The sequence below is a fragment of the Triticum aestivum genome, chromosome 6A (genome assembly GCF_018294505.1).
Source record: "Triticum aestivum cultivar Chinese Spring chromosome 6A, IWGSC CS RefSeq v2.1, whole genome shotgun sequence".
Classification (NCBI taxonomy): domain Eukaryota; kingdom Viridiplantae; phylum Streptophyta; class Magnoliopsida; order Poales; family Poaceae; genus Triticum; species Triticum aestivum.
The window spans coordinates 616,110,308-616,136,293 of NC_057809.1; the positions used below are offsets into that span (position 1 = coordinate 616,110,308).

Below are 25,986 nucleotides of genomic sequence, written 5' to 3' on the forward strand. Positions count from 1 at the left end.
TCACGTTACACATAGAAGCTGCTTTATTTGGCACTCCAGTGGTCCAGTTCACACACATGAAAAACCACAGTACAAATAAATGCTCGGTCGAGTCTGAACTCTGAACATAATTTAGCTAGTCACACACACACACACAGTTTTTTTTTCTTTTTTTGCTAGTGACACTCCGATTAAGGCCGTGGAAAACGAACAGGAGCAGCAGCCCCCTAAGATGCTCACCTCAGATCCACCACTCCACTACAACTTTGATCTGATTGGAGTTGGGGTGAGTCTTGAGCTGCTTCACCGCACGTTCCATTTTCGGGTGGTCTTTAACACCACTGAGCCTGGCCTCTTTAAGGTTGTCCAAGTTCTCGAGGCCAACAATGCTCATCTTCTTGTCAAAAAAAAAGTAACACGAGCGTCTCCAGCATTGGCATTGATCTTTTCTCGAAAGTGAGCTTGCTCGAACATCCGATCACCTTCAGGATCCTCAGCACCAGGAACTTGTGTTCGGGGCGTGCAACCAGTTCTCCTCCGTCTTTGCACTCAATGTCTTTTAGACGGACATTCGCCAGTTTGGGCACCTTACACAAGACATCAAGTAACTTGTCCCCATCAAGTTCTTTTGTCTTTCCCACTTCAATCCTTGTGAGGTGTGTGAGTGATGAGATCCAGTCGGGCAATTGGCTAATGTCTCGGCCAAACACACCAAGGCATTGGAGAAATGGCGGCGGCGTGGAGACGGCATCGAGAAACTTCAAACGGCTCACACTCCCCTCGAATTTCAGATTTAGCAATAGGAGACTTCCGCATGGATTATAATACTGAGCAACTACAACTGCGTCAGCTTACCAATCTCTTGAGCAACCGATGGAACATCAAGGACTCCTGTGTCCACCTCGCGCAATGCTTTCATCTTCGAGATCCCTCGAGGCAGATTCCAACTATTGGCCCATAGGCGCTCTAGTTTGCTTAACTTTATCACAGTCCGTGGTAACTTCTTGATGAGAGTGTTGTACATCAAGAGTCTCCAAGTGCTCTAGATTGCCAACTTTGCGAGGCATTATTTTGACTCCTGTACCCCTCAAGCTCAAGAACCTGAGAAGATACAGACGGCAGACATCTCTCATGTGTTTGTTTCTCATGGATGTGCAATCTTCCAGGTCAAGTACCCTCAGCAATTTGAACTCACCTAGGCGATCCAGCAGCTTGGCAAGGCCAACACGTTGAAATGTGGTCAATGACCGGACATGCTGTAGCTTCATCGCTTCAACACCATGCCTTGAATGATGATGCTCGTCATGGTCGTTATCATGGATGGAGAGGCGGCGGACCTTGCCATGTCCATCTGTCTTCCCTTCAAATTCACACCCTACCAAGCTAACAAAGTTAGACTCATGGGATTTGGACACCATGACCTCAAGGATCATGTCGTGCACCCGGCACCCCTGTACCTCCACTTCTCTAGAATCTTTTAACTGGTACACAAACTTGTCTAGTTGAATCATATTCCTACTTATCAACTCGTTGAAGTATTCTTCTGCAACCTCCAACAAAGTCAAGCCCCGTTTCTCAGTGACCAGACCTTCAGCAATTGAGTAAATGGCACCGGCGGTCCGAGAACTTGCGCTACTGGTGCACTTAAGTCACCGTACTTGCAAACCGGAAAAACCCGTCATAGAACTTGCATTAGGGGTGCAGATAGGTCACACAGGTCATCTGAACCGGCTAGCTGCCCGGTTTTCTCCTTCTAACGGTCAAGCGCGATAAATTTGTTCACGACTTTAAAAATATATGTGATTCGTGACTTTAAAAAAATGTTCGTGAACGATAAATTTGAAAACTATTTGTTCACGACTTTAAAAAATGTTCGCGGACGGTTCAAAAAATATATTTGTGATCCGCAACTTTAAAAAAATGTTCGCGAACGGTAAATTAAAAATATTTGTGATTAGTGACTTTAAAAAAAATGTCCAGGAACGAAAAATTTGAAAATGTTTTTGAATGATAAATTTAAAAATGTTCGGGAATGATTAATTTGAAAAGTATTTATTCACGGCATTAAAAAAAGGTCGAGAACAATAAATTTGAAAAATATTTTGATTCGTGAACATTTTTTTAAAGCTGTGAACATTAAATAAATTGTGATTCACGACTCTAAAATTTTTTCGTGAATAATAAATTAAAAAATATTTATTAAAAATATTTATGATTCTTGACTTTAAAAAAATATTTGTTCACGACTTTAAAAAATGTTCGCAAATGATAAATTTGAAAAATATATGTGATTTGCGAACATTTGTTTTAAGTGGTGAACATTTAAAAAAATGTTTGTGATTCATGACTTTAAAAAAATTGTTCTCGGACGATAAATTAAAAAATATTTATTAAAAATATTTGTGATTCATGACTTTAAAAAAATGTCCAGGAACAAAAAATTTGAAATGTGACCTATTTGCACCCGCAACGCAAGTTCTATGACGGGTTTTTTCTCGAAAATAGGACAGCTGGCCGGTTCAGATGGCATATGTGACCTATCTGCACCCGCAATGCAAGTTCTATGACGGGTTTTTCCAGTTTACAAGTACCGTGACTTAAGTGCACCCGCACCGCAAGTTCTCAGACCACCAGTGCCATTTACTCTCATCTTTATAAATACTCCGTCTATCGGGAATATACCCCGCGGTAAATCGGCCGGATGTATAACCCGGCTGGAAAATGGTGCTTCATTGATGACCCGTCCGGAGCTTGGCGACTCATGGCTATCCCGCCCTGGATTGGCGTAACCCGGCGGGTGGGTCAGACGGATGACAAGGCCCAAGGCCTAGAAGGCCGGTTCATGTTATGGTGGGCCGGTTTAAAAGAAAAGGCATAAGGAATATTCCCATACAAAGGAAGGCTCCACTTATAATAGAGTAATTCTAATCGTAATAGGACTAGTCATGTAACCCGCCCCTTCAACATATATAAGGAGAGGCAGGGCTCCCAAAAGAGGGACAAGTAAAGAAGAAACAATCTCTAGGGCTAGACACAAAGAGCCGGTTTACCGGCGACTTCCTCATGATGATAATGAGACCTAGCCACCAACAGCATGTAGGGTTGTTATCGGATGATGTTTCCCGGGGCCCGAAGCTGTCTAAATCCTCGTCTTGTGTGTTGATCCGCCCTGCGTCTCTCATCCCAATCAACCCCTCTCAAGCTATCACATAGATGTGTTGGCTTCACGACTAAGTCCTGACACTAAAGACATCTGACGTGACAATTTCACGACAGTTAGCGCCCACCGTGGGGCTTGCGCATAGTGGTGTTGAGTTCTTGGAGGGATTCTTTTTAGGAATCAAGAAGTTTGTGATTTTCCGGATGAAGATGAGCCGGTTTAGAAAAGATCGGCATCAACTTCAAGTGTATTGGTTTAGATTGATAATCTGAGAGATTTGAGTATAAGGAAAAATTATGATTGGATCGGTGCGCCACCGCATGCGACTTGTCATTCCGCCGGTCCGGAGGCAGATTAATTTTGAGAGTGCTACCGTGAGAAGCCGGGATGAATATGGTTTTCCAAAGAGACACGCTCGAATCCATCAAGCAATAGGGGTTCGATCAGCTACATGTAACGGCTGGGAGGAGGACACGGAAAGCGGATACGGCCTCAGACTCTGCCATCACGTCACAGTCGCGCCCCTAAACCGTCGTCTCCACGGTGGCCGGACCCAAGCCATCCCCTCCGGGCCGGCCCTGTTACTCCCCGCCGCCACTCTCTCGGGATCCATCCCGCAGCCACCTGGTCTCCCTGGATTTTAACGCCGGCCAATACCCACCGAATTCCATCGATCCATCCATCCAACCGCATCTCCCAGCGCCCACCTCCTCACCCCCGAGCAGCTCGCGAGGCACCGGCCTCCTCAGCTCCTCCGGCCCTGCAGCAACCTCGCCGGAGCTGCACCCGCGTCACCGTCGGCGACCACCTCCATCAGGCCGGACCCCGCACCCCCCGTTGCTTCTCCTTCTCCCGTTCCATCTGGTTCCCTCTCTCACTTGCTCTCTGTCTTCTCCATGGAGACCCGCAGGAACATCGCTACCATGGTCGACCTCGACGTGCCTCGCCACCGTCGGGTATGGAAGGGTCGACCTCGGTTTTGCCTCCCCGCCTCCTTCGATGCACCACCAGGAGCCATTGAAACCTCGCGCCGCCCCGTCTTGCGAGCACACCGGCGCCTTGGACCGATGCCACCAAGAGCCCCGGCGACCCCTCCTGGACCTGCTCCTGCCGCCAAGTTCCCCGCCGCCGTCGCGAGTCCCATGCCGTCGGCCTTCCCTGCGACCTCAACATCAAGTTCCCCTGCCTACATCGCCTGAAGCCGTCGCCCCGCCGCCAAGTCCCAACACGCGCCTGCGAAGGCTCTGCTTCGCCGCGCCGCCGCACGCAGACCCCTCTGCTCTCCCGCGCCTCCGCCTCGACCTCCGCCTCGCCAAGTCCAGCCGACGACCGAGGCCGCACCCTCAGCTCCGAGCCGACCGCTGCCCTGCGCCTCGTCCGCCTCGCCGGGTTCCTCGCCAAGTCCCGCGTCGGCCTCTGCTTTGCCCTGCCGCCGCGCCTTCGTTCTGTCTCCTGGTGAAGGAGACGACCAGCAGCCAAACCGCATCGAGCGACGACCGCCTCGCTGCGTTGACCGCGCCCTTCCTTCGCCTACGTGGACCGCAGCCACGCCTCCGGCCCAGCCTGGCTTCAGCCCAGCGCCCCCCTGCCGGCCTTCCTCTCCATCGCGTGGGCTCAGCCCCTCTATTCCGGTGCTGGCAAGGATGGTGATTTGCATTCATCTGTCTGCGTTCTGACTGCACCACCTGCTACTAGAAGTGGAGATATATTCTGCCAGTTTACAATGCCACGGCCGAATCATCAGTTGTCCGGGCCAATTAGGTGTTATCGCCCTTATATATTTTATCAGTATATGTTAATTCCTCTAAGTACCATTACACTGCTCTATTGGTGTTTTTTGTATACAGGTAAAATTACTGTTATATTACGGGTATAGAGCACACACGTGCAACATTTTACAATGGCGTTTTCCTCCATGTCACGTTACCCGATGAACAGACGGCCGGTTCATGCGTCTGCACCGGTTTATAAAGGCGGAGGACAACTTGCTCGTCCGTACCGGTTTACGACGTCGCGGCCGGCTCATTTATCTGTTCCCGTGGCCGACTCGGCCATGGTTGATTTCAACTTCACCTAGTGATCATCCACTTCATGGCGGATTATTTCCGGCCTGGCACATCAGGTGATATCCATCTAAATATATTTTATTGGCACATATTATTTTTGTCAAAGAGCAGTTTATCTTTGCCTTGGTCTGCAATATTGTTGATGCAGGACAATTGTTCACTACATCAAAACGACGTGGTTAACTCGCCCGTCCGCGCCGGTTTACAACACCGCGGCCGGTTCATCTGTTTGAGCCGCCTCTGATGCTGAGGTCGTCTTTTCCGTTCGCCACTCGCGGCCTGATCTACATCAAAACACCGGGCCGTACCTGTCTGCATGAGTATAAAGCCAGTCATTGCTCGGGTAGCCCAGTTTTCTTTCAAATTGGAGGCAAATTATCTTCAAACCGCCGTCTGCACTGGGTGGAACAATGGGCATGAGCACAAGTCGCCGCCACTACAGTTTCGTTAACTCCAAGCAGCTATTTGGAAGGAACCATTGGCCGAGTTGCTAACACGGCTCTTATGGGATCATTTATAACCCGCCGCAGTCACCTCAACCTTCTGTGAATTCACATCGTGCTATCAACACCAATGACATACAAATTATGCGGGTTTATATCACAGGCAAATATAAAGAATCTCAAGCCAACTCATCGAGTCACCTTGAGACTCGGGGGCTACGATGACATGACTCAGCAAATCTTGTGAGTTTCAGCAAATTTAAGAACCCCCGGACGGTGGAGGGAAAGATAACCCGGTCTCGGAGGCTACTGTTATATTGATGAAAATTTCAAGGCCGTCAGAAAATTTCTGGCTTAGAAAGTATGTGACAGTTACAAAATCCCGGTTCAATGAAGAAGTTCTGGGTCATCAGAAAGGATTCCGGTTTAAAACGGCTCAAGGGAAGTCAGTCTCACTAAAGCTCTCAAATATCCGGTTTACAATCCGGTTCAAGGGAAATCTGTCTCCCACAAAGCTCTGAAGCTCTTAAATCCGGTTTTAGAATTTCCGGTTCAAAAAGAATTAACTTCTCGCAAGTTCGAGTTTAAAGGCCGTCAGAAAATTTCCGGCTGAAAATGAAGATTCCGGTTTAAGATCCGGTTCAAGGGAAAGATGTCTCCCATAAAGCTCTGACGCTCTCAATATCCGGTTCAAAATCCCGGTTCAAGAAGAATTTTTCTCTTGCAAAAAGTTAAAAGGTTGCTGAAGAAGACCTGCTGCCATGATGCGCGGTTCAAACATGGGTATCCTGCCTTATTGGCTTATCATATTATTAATCACTTGGGGGCTTGGTCGTGTCCGAACCATAGCTACACCAGAAAACTACTTAGGGGCCAACGATAGTGTTGCAAAAGAACAACTCAAACATAGGCACCCGCTGAGCACAGCTCAAAACGTTACTTGGGGATTCTTTGCTATCCCAATGAACTTAGAATCTATACTTGTAATGGGCTATCAAGCCATGGCTTGGAAGCCTGGTGTATACACCTAAAACCCCGGGTTAACCTGCCTCTTTAAGTAAGTCACGCCGCCCAGGTAAACCTGGTATGACCCTTCGAAATTTGACAAGTTACTCTAAAATGTAGACCCTGAACTTGTCAAGTTAAAACGATGATTGGTTAAGGATTGCGGACTATCTTAAAAGGCTTTGCAAAAATGGTTTAACTCAGTGGCCTGGCAGCCCATGAAAAGCCTCGAATTTAGGGCCTGGCATCCCGTGAAAAGCCTCGACTACAACGGTTTTTATTTTCCTTTGCTAAGTTTTCTTTGTTTTCATAAGATTTATGATGTTTTCAAACCGGTGTTCATCAACCCGGTTCGGCTGTCAACTACAAGTTGTCAGTACATGATCAGTTATAGTCCGGTGTTTATTAACCCAGTATGGTTTCGACTATAAGTTGCCAGTATTATATATGGAGTATCTGGTATTTATTACAACCCGCTACGGTTTTATTATAAACCGGCAAGAGATGGGAGGAGTTATCAGTACTCAAAATTTGGGTTATCACCCTTACTGCAAAAAGTTGGTAAACCAACGATGTGATTCAATGTCACAGGTATGATATGTTTCATATTTGATTATTCTTAAGTGCAGCCTTGGTTATAAACCCGAGTTATATGTTGGGCATTATGACCCGTCCGGCGGTAAACCGCCAGGACATTTTAAACTTGTTGTATGCAGAAACAGATTGAATAAAGCATGATTATAAGTCACCGACGTTTATTAACCCGGCCTGGCTTTCGACTATAAGTTGCCAGTATGATGATAAAGTATCCAGTATTTATTAACCCGGACTGGCCTGGTTTTGATTATAAGTCGCCGGTATATATTTGGATTGCGCCATTGGAATCATGCGCTCATAAATCATTGGATTATATTATTAAAATCTTCAAATAGCCAACATGGCTGGATTTTATTATGGTTATCAGTAACCAGTGTTATGATTAAGGTTTTCAAAGTCGCTTTAGCGCAATATCTATTATCACTGGTAGAAAAAGGGCCTTCAGTCCCGGTTCGTAAGGGCCATTAGTCCCGGTTCTGGAACCGGGACTAAAGGGTCGGTACTAATGCCCTGACCCTTTAGTCCATGTTCAATCCAGAACCGGGACTAAAGGCCCTCCACGTGGCCGGTCCACCTTTAGTCCCGGTTGGTAACACCAACCGGTACTAAAGGAAATTTTCTGTTTTTTTTTGATTTTTTTTGAATTTTTTTATTTTCAAATTTTTGAATTATTTTAACCTCTAATCTCTAATCACCCCTCAATTTAATCTCTAATCACACCTCATCATTCCAAATCATCTAACTTCCCGAATGGTCACCCATCCTCTCACTACTCCAGCCTGAGCACGCTTAACTTCCGGGTTCTATTCTCCCTTGTTTCCAAGTCTGCACTTGTTATTTTCCTGACAATAGTAAGATGTCAATCCTATTAACCCTCAGGAATTTAGCTTGAGCATGAAGTCACATATTTCACTGTTTGAGTTTGAAACTATTGTTCTAAAAACATTATTTTTTTAGTAACACTAATATTTCTTGAATAAGTAGTTTGACCATTGTTTGACCACAGTTTGACCATAGTTTGACCAGATTTGACCAAAATTCAAAAAAGGTGAAATAATTATTTAATAACACTAATATTCTTGAATAATTATTTAGTAACACTAATACTTCTTGAATAAGTAGTTTCACCATAGTTTGACCAGATTTACTGAAAATTTAAAAAAACTGAAATTTGAGCATAACTTTTTTTCTTTTTGGAATTTGAGGATTCTACAATTTTGCTAACAGGCCGTAGGCGGTCTCCATCGGATGTAACTTTTCGAGTAGATGATTTTTCATATAAAAAACTTTTTAATCTGAGTTTGTATGCAAAAGTTATGCCCATTTTACAAATTCCACAGAGATTTTGTAAATAAAGTCGAAATTCATATTTGTAAATTTTTCCAACAACTAGACCACATATCACATGGGAAACTTATTTTTTATTGATATTTCCATCATTTTCTTTTTTTTTTCTAAAACTGAAAAGGCGGTCCACGGGGGGGGGGGGGGGGGGGGGGGAGGGGGGGGAGTTTGAAAATGGGACCTTTAGTACCGGTTCGTGCCATGAACCGGTACTAATGCCTCAAAGCCCATTAGTCCCGGTTGGTGCCACCAACCGAGACCAATGCACATCGCACCCTTTAGTCCCGGTTCGTGCACTGGTAGAAAAAGGGCCTATAGTCCCGGTTCCTGAACCGAGAGTAAAGTGTCGGTACTAATGCCCCGACCCTTTAGTCCCGGTTCAATCCAGAACCGGGACTGATGGGCCTCCACGTGGGCAGTGCGCAGAGCCCAGGCAGGAGACCCTTTGGTCCCGGTTGGTGGCACCAACCGGGACCAATAGGCATCCACGCGTCAGCATTTCTGTGGCTGGGGTTTTTGTTTTTTTAAAGGGGGGGGGTTGGGGGTTTTAGGGGGTTAATTTAGGTGTTTCATATATTGTGTTAGCTAGCTATAATTAATAGAGAGAAGTGTCCTCTCTTATGTCCGTGCTTGGTCGACGCTACGTACTATACATACGTATAGAGAGGACTAGACACGCTGGCTAGCTAGTAAGCAAACGAAGGAAACAGAAGATCGTGATGAACATATATGCATACAGAGAGAAGTGATATCAACCACCTCTCTTTCTCCGAGAGATTGGTCGAACAACAAGTTCTCGTATATCTATCTGACACTACCGGCTACATATATACAATAATTATCTCTTACAAATATAATCATACGGACTCAGGGTCAACATAGAATTCTCCGTCTTTAGGGATCACGTGGTCAAGAAAGAATGCCGCCAATTCCTCTTGAATTGCTCGCATGCGAGCTGGTGCTAGGAGTTCATCCCGCTTCCGAAACATCTAATTTAAAGAAGGGGGTCAATACATATATATATGAATGAATGAAACTCAACACAAATGATGGTAATAAAATAAAATTGTGAATGTTGTTATTTACGTACTTCATATTGTTCGTCGGTGTAGCCCCGCTCACAGGTCGTGTGGCGGATGAACTCGCAAATATAGTATCCACAGAAATCATTCCCTTGTTCCTGCCACAACCACTTTACAAGAAATAGAGGTTAATTAAACTGATAAGCAAGAATGCCAAATGGTATTGATGAAACTAGCGCTTGAATGACTAGTAGATGCGCTTAAAATGCTACTATAGCTAGTACTTACTTTCGGGTGTCTAAATTGCAGCTCCTTTGGCAGTCCCGGAGCTTTTCTGGTGAATTTTCTCCAAACCCTGCCGGATAAAGGAAAAAATTACTTGATATATCAGGAAATGAACAAAGTTGCTGATATGGTGGATAATGATCGATTTAACTTACTTCTCGAGTATTTGAGTCATGTCTGCATAGTCCTTGGGATCTTTTCATCTTGAGTCTAAGACGGTTACTAGTCCCTGCTCAAGCTTAATATGTAGGAGAATATAGTGGAAATTGCACACGCATGCATAACTCATCAATTACATTACTATAACCTTGACTAATATATAAGGGAAACCGATTATGCACAAGACAGTAACACTCACTTGAAGTTGTAAGGAAAGAGTATTATATCTTTGTTTTGATTTATTATCAACGATTGTAGCATGCTGGCCTCGGTTTCTGCGGCATGAAATTTAACCTGAGTTGCATCTATGAGATATGTGTTAATGAACCCAATATCACCGACTTGTCTTTTCTTCAATTCGACGATCTTCAATCTGCATAATATAGTGAGGATGATTATAAATACATGCAATGAAAGAGCTAAGCTATATAGAGAAACTTAATGACAGAAGTAGTACTACTTACAGACAGTAGCAGGCGACCGTTGTTTTATCGAGGGCCAATTGATTGAAAAACTGATAGAACTCCTCAAATGGAACAGGCAACAGATCAATTCCAACGAGGTCATGCTCCTTTTTAACTTTCACATACAAAGTACTCCTCCCCCCAGAGTCTCTGCTGATTTTCAAGTACCAATCATGCAATCTTCGCATCATCGTTGATAGAGATCTTTCATCTTTGACGAGAGGCTTCCCGTACTCGTATCTTTGTATCTGCATGTCCATGGGTTCATAATGTACTTCGTCGGGCAGGTAATCTGCAAGATTGCTATAACCGGGCACCATCCTCGGATCATTAGCTACGTTGTGGCTAGGCACCTTGAGCGGGGGGGGGGGGCACGATTGCTTCGCTTGTTCGCCGAGCTGGGCAATTTGTTTCCCAGCTCGTCATTCTTTCAGCCTTTGATCACTGACAGTACTTCTCGACCGCTCCGCTTCGGCAAATTCCTTTCCAATAATGCAGTCATAGTTTCCTTTCGGCGGATCAGACTTCGGTGGTTTTGTCAGGGCAGCCAGCGTGCGCTTCACTTTCACCCGATCTACCTTCTCCTCCGGAGGTGGATGTTTCTTTGCTTTCACCCCTTCAAAGAATTTCCTCACTTCTTCTCGTGCGATCTCGGCGTTCTCCTCCTGGGTCCTCTTGTATGGTAACTTCTCTGGAGGCTTTAGAGAAGGACCGAATCTGTATGTCCTCCCGCCTCTGGTTGTACTGCTAGACGCCGACCGAGCAGACGGAGCGGTTGTCTTCTTTACTTGCTTAAGAGGCGGAGGAGAAGGACTACGACACGCCGGAGCAGCTGGAGCGGCGGCAGGTCTCTTCCGCCCTTGCTGACAAGGCGGAGAAGGAGGAGGCTGGCTGCTCGGGCACGTCGGCGCAAGCGAAGAAGGAGGCGGAGTGCCGCCACGCGCCGGAGAAGGAGCCGGCTGAGGGCCCTGATCGTCACTCGCCGGAGGAGGAGGCGGTGGAGGAGGCGGAGTGCCCTGACTCGCCGGAGGAGGAGGAGGCGGAGGCGTCCAGTTCGGAAGGTTGATGAGCTCCTTCCGCCATAGGCATGGAGTCTTCAGAGCAGACCCCAGCCGAGTCTCCCCTTCACCGGTAGGGTGGTCAAGCTGGAGGTCCTCAAATCCCTCCGTTATCTCATCCACCATCACCCTAGCATATCCTTCTGGAATCGGCCGGCAGTGAAAAGTTGCGCCGGGTTCAGTAGGATAAACAGAGCCAACAGCCGCCTTGACCTTCAAATTCATCCATTGCGTCATAAGGTGGCAATTTTGAGACTCCGTTATAGCATCCACGGGATAGCTGGCAGGAGCCGTCAAGGCATGCTCCGGCTGAAGCAGCTCGGTGCAAGCCACGCTGCTTCTGCGCTGAGATGGTGGGGTAGCTTCGGGGGAGGCTTCGGCAGTACGTTTGCTGCGATTTGCTTCTCGTTCCTCTATCGCGTCTACCCTTGCTTGCAGCGCCTGCATTTGGGTCTGCAGCACTTTTTTCCTCCTCTCATGGGATTTGTAACCGCCTGCGTCCGGAAACCCAACCTTCCACGGAATGGAGCCTGGCGTGCCTCGTGTCCGTCCAGGGTGCTCAGGATTCCCGAGGGCCATTGTGAGCTCATCGTTCTCTTTGTCTGGAAAGAACGTCCCTTCCTGCGCTGCTTCGATATACTGCTTAAGCTTACTGACTGGTATGTCCATTTGATCGTTCGTCCAAATGCACTTCCCTGTTACAGGGTCCAAGGTTCCGCCAGCCCCGAAGAACCAAGTCCGGCAATGGTCTGGCCAGTTAATTGTCTCTGGTTCGATCCCTTTATGAACCAGATCATTCTCAGTCTTGGACCACTTAGGCCGGGCTACGAGGTAGCCACCTGACCCCGTGCGATGGTGAAGCTTCTTCTTCGCAGCATTTTACTTGTTTATCACCGACATCTTCTTACTCTTTTCCGATGTCTTGTGGGCCACAAATGCGGGCCAGTGATCTCTGATCTTCTCATATCTGCCCTTGAATTCTGGTGTCTCATTATTTTCGACAAACTTATTCAGCTCTTTCTTCCACCTCCTGAATAGTTCTGCCATCCTCTTCAGAGCAAAAGACTTGATTAATTTCTCTTTAACCGGGTTCTCTGGATTATCCTCTGGCGGTAGGGTGAAATTTGACTTCAGCTCAGTCCAAAGATCATTTTTCTGCATATCATTAACATAAGACACCTCAGGGTCTTCTGTAGCCGGCTTAAACCATTGCTGGATGCTTATCGGGATCTTGTCCCTAACCAAAACCCCGCACTGAGCAACAAATGCACTCTTTGTCCGGAGGGGTTCAATAGGTTGGCCGTCAGGCGCGATTGCTATGATCTCAAACTTTTCATCCGAGCTCAACTTTTTCTTCGGGCCTCGTCTCTTTACCGAAGTTGTGCTCGATCCGGAGGGCTAGAAAAAAGAACAAAGACTTAATTAATATGTGTACATACCAAAACAATGAATGCATCAATCAGCTAGTCAGCATAGGCTTAACTAATATATATACCTGGCCGGACTCGGTTCGGTCACCGGAGCCGTCATCACGGTCTCCTTCTTGCACCGGCATTGGGTCACCGGAGCCGTCCTCATGTTCTTCTTCTTGCACCAGCATTAGGTCACCGTAGCCAGCTTGTTCACCCTCTCCTTCCAGACCATCGGTTTCATTGAGAAACAACGAGATGACACCACTTCCTTCTGCGATTATGTCCCTCAACAACGCTTCTTTTGTTGCTTCGTCTAGGGCGGTGTCCATAGTTTCTACAAATATTTACAACATGGCAATTATTATTCAAACATGACAGATGGATATATTAGTGCCAAACGTAGAACTAGCTACCTAATCATAGTAAGCTATCGGGAGGGGGTATATATCGACAACGACGACACTACATCTATGTCCCTCGACGACCCTCGTTCCCAATAAAAAAAGAGGAAGAAGAAGAAAAAAAGAGGAGCAGAAAGAATAGAGGATAAGAACTCCTCTATTCTTTCTTCTCCTCTTTTTTTTTCTTCTTCCTCTTCTCTTTTTATCCTCTTCTTCCTCTCATGTTCGAGAGGATCGCCGAGGGGTCGGGAGGTTGCCTAGTGTCAAAGGATTCAACAAAACCATGTCTTCATCATTAGGCGAAAGTAACATGTGCATGATGGTACGAAGCTCTTCAAAGTTGTTCCGGAACGGAGTCCCAGATAGGATAATTCGCTTTTTGGTACAAAGTTCAGAAAGAGCCTTCCGAATATCGCTATTTGGAAGGCCTTTACTGAATTCGTACCAAAAGGTGGATTATTCTATCCGGGACTCCATTCCAGAACAACTTTGCAGAACTTCGTACCAACATGCCCTGGTTACTTCCGGCTAATGATGAAGGCATGGATTTCTTCAATACTTTGACACTAGGAAACCTCTCTCGACCCCTCGGCGATCCTCGACCCCTCGAACCCTCGATGACCGTGAAACCCTCGACCCCTAGACCACCCTCTTCTTCCTCTCATGTTCGAGAGGATCGCCGAGGGGTCGGGAGGTTGCCTAGTGTCAAAGGATTCAACAAAACCATGTCTTCATCATTAGGCAAAAGTAACATGTGCATGATGGTACGAAGCTCTTCAAAGTTGTTCTGGAACGGAGTCCCAGATAGGATAATTTGCTTTCTGGTACAAAGTTCAGCAAGAGCCTTCCGAATATCGCTATTTGGAAGGCCTTTGCTGAATTCGTACCAAAAGGCGGATTATTCTATCCAGGACTCCATTCCAGAACAACTTTGCAGAACTTCGTACCAACATGCCCTGGTTACTTCCGGCTAATGATGAAGGCATGGATTTCTTCAATACTTTGACACTAGGAAACCTCTCTCGACCCCTCGGCGATCCTCGACCCCTCGAACCCTCGACGACCCTGGAACCCTCGACCCCTAGACGACCCTGCTGGAACCCTCGACCCTCGACCCTATAGAACCCTCGAACCCTCGACCCTGAAACCCTCGATCCTTGGCCCCTTAACGACCCTCTACCCTCTACCCTAGTTCCCGACCCTCGACCCCTCGGCGATCCTCGACACCCTCGTTCCCGATAAAAATTAAGAAGAATAAGAAGAAGAAGAAGAAGAAGAAGAAGAAGAAGAAGAAGAAAATAGAGGAGAAGAAGAAAGGAATAGCTAGAGGATAAGATCGAAGAAAAAAAAGAAGAAAAAAAAGAGGAGAAGAAGAAAGGAATAGTGGAGAAGAAGAGAAAATAGAATACTCTTCTTTTTCTTCTTTTTTCTTCTTCTTATTTATTTCTCCTCTTCTTTTCGGTAGAGGAAACCCTAAATAGCAAGTATCGTGGGTGTGAGATACATGTGGCGGTCGGTGTCGGACACTACATCCACGTCCCACAAGTGACGTGGGCGTCGAAGCCCACGCCACTTGTGGGATGTGGATGTAGTGTCCGACACCGACGGTACATGTATCTCACACCGACGATACTTTCTATTTAGGGTTTCTCCTCTACCGCTCGGCGACCCTCGACGACCCTCGTTCCCGATAAAATAAAGAGGAAGAAGAAGAAGAAAAAAATGAGGAGAAGAAAGAATAGAGGAGAAGACTTCCTCTTCTTCCTCTCCTCTTCTTCCCCTTCTTCCTCGCCTCTCTCATGAATGTCCGGCGTTCTCGCCCCCCCCATGTGTCGAAGAAAAAAAAGAAGAAAAAAAGAGGAGAAGAAGAAAGGAATAGAGGAGAAAAGAGAAAATAGAATATATATATATATATATATTCTATTTTTCTCTTCTTCTCCTCTATTCCTTTCTTCTTCTCCTCTTCTTTTTCTTCTTTTTTCTTCTTCTTATTTATTTCTCCTCATCTTCCTCTCCCCTCTCGGCGACCCTAGACCCCCTCTCGACCCTCGACCCCTAGGCGACCGTCGACCCCCTCTCGACCCTCGACCCCTCGGCGACCCTCGACGACCCTCGCTCCCGATAAAAAAAGAGGAAGAAGAAGAAAAAAAGAGGAGAAGAAAGAATAGAGGAGAAGAAATCTCTTTTTTTTTTTCTTCCTCTTCTTTTTTATCCTCTTCTTCCTCTACCGCTCGGCGACCCTCGTTCCCGATAAAAAAAAGATGAAGAAGAAGAAAAAAAAGAGGAGAAGAAAGAATAGAAGAGCTTCTCCTCTATTCTTTCTTCTCCTCTATTCTTTCTTCTCCTCTTTTTTTTCTTCTTCCTCTTCTTTTTTATCCTCTTCTTCCTCTCATGTTCGACGACCCTCGACCCCGATAACATTTTTTCCCCGATAACATTTTTTTCTCCGAGATAGTTAGTGTTCCCGAGTGAACCGGAGGGGGACATTGGTCATATCGGATTCGTCATATTTTCTATGAATGTTCTATATACATACATCCATCGATATCATTCCATACATACATATACATCTACATTATATATGAACAAAAAAAATATCAAAATTCATCATACATACATCTACAGTATATATGAACAAAAATTATAAACTTTCTCCCCAACTCATACATACATACATACATCTAAATCATATCAATATTTTGCAAATTAAGGAGCAGGGAAGGAAGGAAGGGGGGAGGATGGGGCGGTATCTACCTCTCCCGGAGGGATCGGGGAGGAGACGCGGGCGGCCGGCGTCGGGGGCGATGGCGACGAGGACGGGCTCGGGGTCGGCGAGGGCGATGGCGGGGCGCGCTCGGCGGCAGCGGACGGGCTCGGGGGCGCAGGGGGTGCTCGGGGGCGGCGGACGGGCAGCCGGCAACGACGGCGAGGCAGGGCGCGCTCGGGGGCAGGGCAGGGGCAACGGCGAGGCGAGCAGAGGGGCAGCCTGGCGGCGTCATCGGGGCGGGATTGAAGAACTGAACCAAAATTTTCACAAGTGCTGTATATATAGACGGAGCATTGGTCATGGTTCGTGGCACCAACCGTGACCAATGCCCCCCTTTAGTCCCGGTTGGTGCCACCAACCGGGACCAAAGGCCTCTTTTCAGTAGCCCAAAGGGCGGGAAGCGGCGGCCTTTGGTCCCGGTTGGTGGCACCAACCGGGACTAAAGGGGGCATTGGTCACGGTTGGTGCCACGAACCGTGACCAATGCCCCATTTAGTCCCGGTTGGTGCCACCAACCGGGATCAATGGCCTTGTGCTGCCCCACGCCCAAAAGTTTAGTCCCACATCGCTAGCTGAAGGGCGTCGGCACTGGTTTATAAGCGCTGGTGTGCCTCCCCATTAGAGCTCCTCTCTAATGCAGGCTTCCGGGCCTAAACTTGCTACTGCCTGTGGGCCTATTGGACCTTCTGCGGGCCTGAATCCTGGCCCATGTAGGGTTTCTAGTCGTATTCAGGCCGTGGAGGCCCAGTAGGAGGCATTTTTTTTGGTTTTTTCTTTTTTATTTCTACATTTTTTGGTTTTTTATTTTTTTATTTCTACTTAAAACTAAATACTTACAGTTTTTTAGTGATTTCTTTTTGCTTTTAGGTCACAAAAATTATAAACTTTCTGTTAGTGCCATTAGTTTTAAATTTTGAATAGTTTAAATTTGAATTTTTAAAAATTTGTGTGAATCACTAGTTTATGAATAACTTTACTATAAAAATAGAATTTTTTTGCTATTTATTTTTTATTTATACTTACAACTAAATACTTATAGTTTTTAGTGATTTCTTTTTGCTTTTAGGTCACAAAAATTATGAACTTTCTGTTAGTGCCATTAGTTTTAAATTTTGAATAGTTTAAATTTGAATTTTTAAAAATTTGTGTGAATCACTAGTTTATGAATAACTTTACTATAAAAATAGAATTTTTTTCTATTTATTTTTTATTTATACTTACAACTAAATACTTATAGTTTTTTAGTGATTTCTTTTTGATTTTAGGTCACAAAAATTATAAACTTTCTGTTAGTGCCATTAGTTTTAAAATTTTGAATAGTTTAAATTTGAATTTTATAAAATTTGTGTGAATTACTAGTTTATGAATAACTTTACTATAAAAATAGATTTTTTTTTCTTCTTTGCTATTTATTTTTTATTTATACTTACAATTAAATACTTATAGTTTGATTTTAGGTCACAAAAATTATATTCTTTTTGCTATTGAAGAATATTATAGTTTTATTTTAGTTGATCATAACATAATATTTTAATTGATTGTTTTTATTTTCATAAAAGTTTTGTAGTTTATTCGGTTTGCTATTAATTCATTCTTTGAGCTAAATGACTCTGAAATTGGAAAGCATTTCAAAATGAACTCTGAAAAGGTTGAAAGTTGGCATGGTATCATCATTTCACCCACATAGCATGTTCCAAAAAGTAGAGAGGGTTACGAGACAAACATGATGCACTTCGTGTACAAAATGGACAATCACTTTCGAAATATCAAAGTTTCGAACCATAAGACATGAAAGCATTTCAAATGAACTCTGAAAAAGTTGAAAGTTGGGATGGTATCATAATTTCACCCACATAGCATGTGCATGTACAAAACGGACAATGGTATCATGTTCGTCTGTTACAAATTTGGCATGGTATCATCATAATAGTTGTGGGATAAAGTCTTCACTTTTTCTTCGCTTGTGTCATTTGCTTATTGCGCCATAACCATGGATAATCTTCATTGTTTATCAGGATGCTTGGGTCAGCCTTGACATTGAAGGGAGGAATTTCATGAAACTTTTCATAATCTTCAGACATGTCTGTCTTGCCGTCCACTCCCAGGATGCCCCTTTTTCCTGAAAGAACTATGTGGCGCTTTGGCTCATCGTATGATGTATTCGCTTCCTTATCTTTTCTTTTTCTCAGTTTGGTAGACATGTCCTTCACATAGATAACCTGTGCCACATCATTGGCTAGGACGAACGGTTCGTCAGTGTACGCAAGATTTGCCTCACCTTTGAAATGCTTGCCTTTCTTTCGACATTAATGGTTGGTCGGAAGAAATCGACGATGGCCCAGGTACACATTCTTCCTGCATTTGTCCAGGTATATACTTTCAGTGTCATCTAAACAATGCGTGCATGCGTGGTATCCTTTGTTTGTCTGTCCTGAAAGGTTACTGAGAGCGGGCCAATCATTGATGGTCACGAACAGCAACGCCTTAAGGTTAAATTCCTCCTGTCTGTGCTCATCCCACGTACGTACACCATTTCCATTCCACAGCTGTAAAAGTTCTTCAACTAATGGCCTTAGGTACACATCAATTTCGTTGCCGGGTTGCTTAGGGCCTTGGATGAGAACTGGCATCATAATGAACTTCCGCTTCATGCACATCCAAGGAGGAAGGTTATACATACATAGAGTCACGGGCCAGGTGCTGTGATTGCTGCTCTGCTCACCGAAAGGATTAATGCCATCCGCGCTTAAAGCAAACCATACATTCCTTGGGTCCTTTGCAAACTCATCCCAGTACTTTCTCTCGATTTTTCTCCACTGCGACCCGTCAGCGGGTGCTCTCAACTTCCCATCTTTCTTTCGGTTCTCACTGTGCCATCGCATCAACTTGGCATGCTCTTCGTTTCTGAACAGACGTTTCAACCGTGGTATTATAGGAGCATACCACATCACCTTCGCAGGAACCCTCTTCCTGAGGGGCTCGCCGTCAACATCACCAGGGTCATCTCGTCTGATCTTATACCGCAACGCACCGCATACCGGGCATGCGTTCAGATCCTTGTATGCACCGCGGTAGAGGATGCAGTCACTAGGGCATGCATGTATCTTCTCCACCTCCAATCCTCGAGGGCATACGACCTTCTTTGTTGCGTATGTACTGTCGGGCAATTCGTTATCCTTTGGAAGCTTCTTCTTCAATATTTTCAGTAGCTTCTCAAATCCTTTGTCAGCCACAGCATTCTCTGCCTTCCACTGCAGCAATTCCAGTACGGTACCGAGCTTTGTGTTTCCATCTTCGCAATTGGGGTATAACCCTTTTTTGTGATCCTCTAACATGCGATCGAACTTCAGCTTCTCCTTTTGACTAATGCATTGCGTCCTTGCATCGACAATGACCCGGCGGAGATCATCATCATCGGGCACATCGTCTGGTTCCTCTTGATCTTCAGCAGCTTCACCCGTGGCAGCATCATTGGGCACATCGTCTGGTTCCTCTTGTTCTTCACCAGCTCCCCCCGTTGCAGCATCACCGTATTCAGGGGGCACATAGTTGTCATCGTACTCTTCTTCTTCGCCGTCTTCCATCATAACCCCTATTTCTCCATGCCTCGTCCAAATATTATAGTGTGGCATGAAACCCTTGTAAAGCAGGTGGGAGTGAAGGATTTTCCGGTTAGAGTAAGACCTCGTATTCCCACATTCAATGCATGGACAACACATAAAACCATTCTGCTTGTTTGCCTCAGCCGCATCGACAAATTGTTTTCTTCTTCAACTAAATTTAACCTCTCGACAATAGGGTCGGTTGGCATTTCCGATTCACATACATCCTAGATAAATAAAATCTATGTCACGTTGGTCGGCATAATTTTCATAAACAATAAATGAACCAATAGTTATAAAGATAATATACATACCAAATCCGAATCATAGACAGGACGAGGGCCGATGGGGGCGGATACCAAAACCATCGCACTATATAAGATGCAATAATAAATGTAAGAAAATGGTACAAGTATCTATCTATATAAACATACAAGTAAGAATATTTTTCCTTTCAGAAAGAAGAGAAGAACAAGAGGCTCACCACGGTGGTGTCGGTGATGAGATCGGCGCGGGTGATCGACGGCGGTGAAGACGGGGACGGGGCATGACGGACCGCTAAATCTAGACAAATATTGAGGAAAATGGAGCTTGGAGGTCGAGCTTCGAGAGGAGAAAGCTTAAGTAGTGTGGCTCGGGCATTCCATCGAACACCTCATGTGCATAGGAGGTGAGCTAGAGAACCACAAAGCCCTCTCCCCCTCGGCCAGAAAAAACAGAGCACGAACCGGGATAAATGCACCCATTGGTCCCGGTTCTGGACTGAACCGGGACTAATGGGCTTACCCGGCCTGGACCAAAGCCCCCTTTTCTACTAGTGTAGGTTATCAATGGATATGATTTATTCTACAATTGAAGGAATAGTTCCGAGTCGCTGCAGGCTGACGACCAGGCACTTGGGGGCTACATTATTCAAATTGAGATTACATCAAATATTCAAGTCCCATGTCACTGCCAGCATGCACCATGGCACTTGGGGGCTAATGCAAAATTATTGTTTGCTCACCTTATTGAAGACCCGACTCATCACATTGTAATGAGCCGGCCCTTGGGAGCTACCAATTGCTCTTGTTAACAATTCAAGGTACACAAGTCTTAAACCATTATATTGAAGTATCCACTGCTCAGTTGGTAAAGCACAAAGCATAAGGAATATTCCCCTACAAAGGAAGCAAGACTAGGACTCCACTTGTAATAGAGTAATCCTAATCCTAATAGGACTAGTCATGTAACCCGCCCCTTCAACATATATAAGGAGGGGCAGGGCTCCCAAAAGAGGGACAAGCAAAGAAGAAGCAATCTCTAGGGCTAGACACAAAGAGCCAGTTTACCGGCGACTTCCTTATGATGATAATGAGACCTAGCCACCAACAGCATGTAGGGTTGTTACCGGATGATGTTTCCCGGGGCCCGAAGCTGTCTAAATCCTCGTCTTGTGTGTTGATCCGCCCTGCGTCTCTCATCCCAATCAACCCCTCTCAAGCTATCATATAGATGCGTTGGCTTCACGACTAAGTCCTGACACTAAGGACATCTGCCGTGACAATTCCACGACACCCTCCGTTTCTAAATATAACTTTTTTTGGACATTTCAAATGGACTACAACATACAGATGTATGTAGACATATTTTAGAGTGTAGATTTATCATTTTGCTCTATATGTAGTCACTTGTTGGAATCTCTAGAAAGACTTGTATTTGGGAACGGAGGGAGTAGTACTATCCCGTCCAGAAATAAATGTCACTCGAACCGATATATCTAGCAGCGTTTGAGTGTCATTTATTTCTGGGCAGAGGGAGTAATACTCCCTCCGTTCCTAAATATATGTCCTTTTAGAAATTTCAGTATAGATTACATAGGAAACAAAATGAGTGAATCTATACTTTACATCCGTATGTAATCCATATTAAAATCTCTATAAAAGACATATGGTTGGGAACGGAGGGAGTATAACGTAAGGGTGAATCAAAATCAATTCTGATATCAATATAAGTATCCCAAACCCAGGGCTCAGTTTCTCAAGGAGTCTGTAATTCTCTTAGTCTTCATAACATGTGCACCAATGCTAGCAGCCATTTCAAAATACACACAAACACTTAAACTTTTCCAGTTTTTAGTAAATTTACTACAAGTGACAAAAATGGTTGATTGAGCAACGGTAAATAGGGATTTTGAATTGCTCGTTGCAAAATAAAAATCAATGACCTCTTCGTACATTGCTTAACATAGGAGTAGTAGAGTAGAGAAAACACAAACAAATTCAAAATGATTGAAAAGTTTTTGCAGCTTTTTTGGGGGAGTGGGGTGGTGTTCGACTTTGGACATTCGATCTTTAGAAAACAATGCTCCTTGTGTGCTATTTTCTGTACGTCTCGGCACTTGAGGGCCCCAATTCGTTACATCCTAATAAGACATCATTCGGTTGTAAGAATCCCAACCCTTCCATATACTCTAGATTTTTCTATTTGCATCCATGTCTAATTATATATCACTATAATGAAATTTCTTATACCCATCACCGTTAGAGTGTCTACTAATTTCCTTTTGAGATGTCAACTAATATATTTAAGAATATGCAAAACAAATATGCAGTATATTTATGGAAGTGTCACAAATTATTCAAGAAGCATGTGATTTGTCATTTCTTTTTTACATTTGGATTTAGGTAATTATGTTTTAAGATTCAATATATCAAAATATATAACTTTGAAAATAGATTTGAAATTATCACGATTCAATATTTGTGATTTAACACAAATAATTATAAACAAGTATTAAAGTTTAGTATACATGAATTTCAAAAGGCTGCATGTATGTGTCCGCCGGGCGCCAGCGTATCTGCCCGCTAGGTTTCTAATGCATATTGTTTCCACAAGTTGTCAAGTGTCATGTATGAGAGGAGTGAAGTTGGCAATGAATCAAGCTAATACTTCCAATCAAATAACCAACTTACAGCTTAATATCAAAGTAGCAGCAAAAAAATAGGAGGCCCAATTTAGCTACATCCCAAACAGGAATAGCACTGCTCCCTTGGTAGTTCAGCAATCAGTAACATTACAAAAAACAAGGGGCGTCCCAGCAACACAAGATCCTTTCGCATGCTCAATACCATAACTGACGAAAACGACGCCTCAAGTACCATCCATGAAAGACATACCGCCTGTTACGTGCAGCAAGGATGATGTCCCCTTCTTCTTGTGGGGTGATGGTCAAATCAGTCGGTATGTTATCCACAAGATAATCATTAGGGTCATGATTAGCAACTATAGAACAGAAAAAAAATCAGTTAATCACAGGTACATAATCGACAGACTGAAGAATATGAAAAGATGCAGCCAATGAAATAACAGAAAACAAACAAACTGTGAAGCTTTGTTATAAGCTCGGCATGCTTACAGAGAAATAACAGAAAACATAATGGATTTTGTTTCAGGATACCAGACTACAGTTGCAACTCTTGAAGAGGCAAAAAATGAGGCTTTGCAAAAAATTATGCAAGACAACTATTATGACCTAGAAAAATATTTTGACCTATCAAACAATTAGTATTAAGTATTATCATTGTTTATTGGGCAGAGATTGTGTTGCAAGACAGATCTGAAGCTTTGCAAAATTTGGTTCTACATGGGGGAGTACAAAGATCGTAGGAAGTTGTCCAGATTATATTTAAGAGAAGAAATTCATACCAAAGAGTTTAGGAGGCAGCCCATGATCATTCTGTCTAGAAACCTTGAAGAAATTAGTGAAGCAAGCACTATCGGCGGTGATTTTTCCATATCCTCCGAGTTGACTCTTTTTGTTCCAGTTGAACAAAGATCGCCACCCTTCAGCACTTCCCACCTGCCTGCAAAAGGCTGTTCCTGCTGAATCTAGTGCAAAGTAAGCCCTATGTCCCTGTTCTGATATCACTCCAACTAGCACAACAACATGAGCAGAAACATCCTCCCCATCAGCAATAAGTTGAGCAACAACAGAGGCAGGCATAGCTGTGTAGTATTGAAAATATTGCAGTTGTTCATATCCAACACCATCAAAGAAGGTAGCAAGCACAGCATTGCCATCAGCAATTTTCCGACAAACTTCCTCGAAATCATCACAGTGAATGGCCAGGATTTCACCACCAGTGAAGTGATGACTCACACTTTTAGTTGACTGCATGGTTGACTGCATGGATTCAAATCCAATGATGTTACAGCAAGTGGTGGATAGCAAGTGATTTCAAAAATATTTCACAAAAAAAAACGCTGTGGACATCAAGTAATAGAGTCAGAAGCATACCATGGATTCCATTGGAACTCCTGCCAAAAGCATTGAAAGCATGCGTAGAATTTTGTGGACACCGCCACCAGTAGTTCTGAAAGGGAACTCTTCATCAAAACGACTAATGAAGTGTTTTGGAACACAATAAGTGTTAGCCACACTTAATACAGGTTCCTCGCTAGAGCACGCAATCATTATTCTTTTCATCATCTCAGTCAGTTGAGCTACTGCATATGCCACACATTCACCTGCACAAAAACAGAACAAGAATGACTAGGTTATACACAACATAAGAGCATTTACGATAAAAGAAATCACTTATATATATTACTAGATGATTTATAGGCATTCATGACAAATATTAAAAATATAAAACTAGCACATTACTACAAACAAGAATTAGGACAGTGAAGAGTTAATCAGCACAAAATTGGTCAGGAGGAAGAACGAAAACTACCATAGGCAGAACAGATGTTGTACGATAGATTTGAAATGCACAAAAGAACTTACCAGGATCGCCTACTTTGATTTTCTGTTCTTTGACTTCACCCACAATCGAAATTCCATTCATCAAGACAGTTGCAAGGTTTAAACTAAAGTTATTTGGGTTCTACAAGAAACAAGTTATAAGTTTCATTCGAGAGAAACAAAGTAACAAAAGAAACATAGATGAAGCAACAAATTCATACCATAGATTTACAGCCAACACAGTACAATGGTGGGAAATCAAACACAAGGAATCTTATAGTTTTCATCTTCTGATGGCAATGAGGACACTCCTAGCTTGGGACATCACATTCACTTCTCGTGCCAAAAACGATTTTGACTCCATTAATTATCCGGGGTTCCATAGGACCTTGCATGAGATCTGCAAGAAAAAAAATCAGATGTACGAAAGTTATAATCTCGAGACTGGGTCAGATGTACAATTTGGGAGGAGAAGAGATTAGAACCGCCGATGGATAACACCATCTACCCTGGTTCGGGATAAAAACTTGCATGTAGAAAAATAAAGAAACACAACACCGCCCACCCTTTGTCTAAGATGAGGGTTCGGTGACTGGATTATCTAGCGAATCCAAAAAGTAAAGTTCCAAATCATCAACGCAAAATCTACCAAATCAAGACTCTCTGCGAATCCGGAAGCTGCTGGAGCGGGGGAGGGAGAGAAGCCGTTGTGGGGGGTATTTATCTGCGTTATGATGATGCGGGGAGGGCCTGGACAGCCGTTGGATCTAGGGCAAAATGGGCGGATGCGGTGGCGTATTCAGAGTATGGGGCGTGGACGGCGGGCGTGGACGGGGTTACAATAGATCCTTTCGCAACTTTGAATTTCATGGTGAGTCGAGTAAATAAAATACAAGAGTATATTTACTATAATATTAAAGAACGGTCGATTTCATAGTTCTCCATAAGTCATCCTGTTTATATCCGTTAATTTTATTGTAACTATGAAGATTGACGATTGAGATTTTCCAAAATAAACGAAGGGTCATGAGGTGTCTTCAGGTCGCATCGCTGGTTCTGTCCGCTTGTCCAACACGTAACTAACACCGTAAAGCTAATCCCCTTTGATTTTCTCCTTCCAAATCCCCTTGCCAGATCCTTTTCGAAAAAAATCCCCTTTCCAGATTTCTTCTCAAATTGAAAAACACGAGGTCAGCAAGATGTAGCCATTGGAGGGCGAGCATAAGCTCCACGTTACCGGCAGAGGACGAGCCAGCCGGCCCGAGGTTCGCCGACGACGAGTTTGACCACTTCCCTAGGATGACGCATGGCTTACCATGACGATCGGCGTAGGCGGGCACCTCCGCGGCTGCGGCTTCGTCCTGATACTGTGGAAGCACGGCCTCACTGCGGATCACGTCGTCGATGCCTTCATGGTGGATGCCAATCCACCACGGGGAGTGCCGTGGTATTTTCACGGCAGATGTCCTCTTAGGACTTAGTCGCGAGGCCAT

The 25,986-nt window shown here is 44.4% G+C and overlaps 1 pseudogene; it reads right to left on the reverse strand.

Annotated features, from left to right (window-relative positions):
- Nucleotides 1-220: 220 nt before the first annotated feature.
- LOC123129836 (disease resistance protein PIK6-NP-like) lies at nt 221-23,923 on the reverse strand (annotated as a pseudogene).
- Between the last annotated feature and the right edge of the window lie 2,063 nt (nt 23,924-25,986).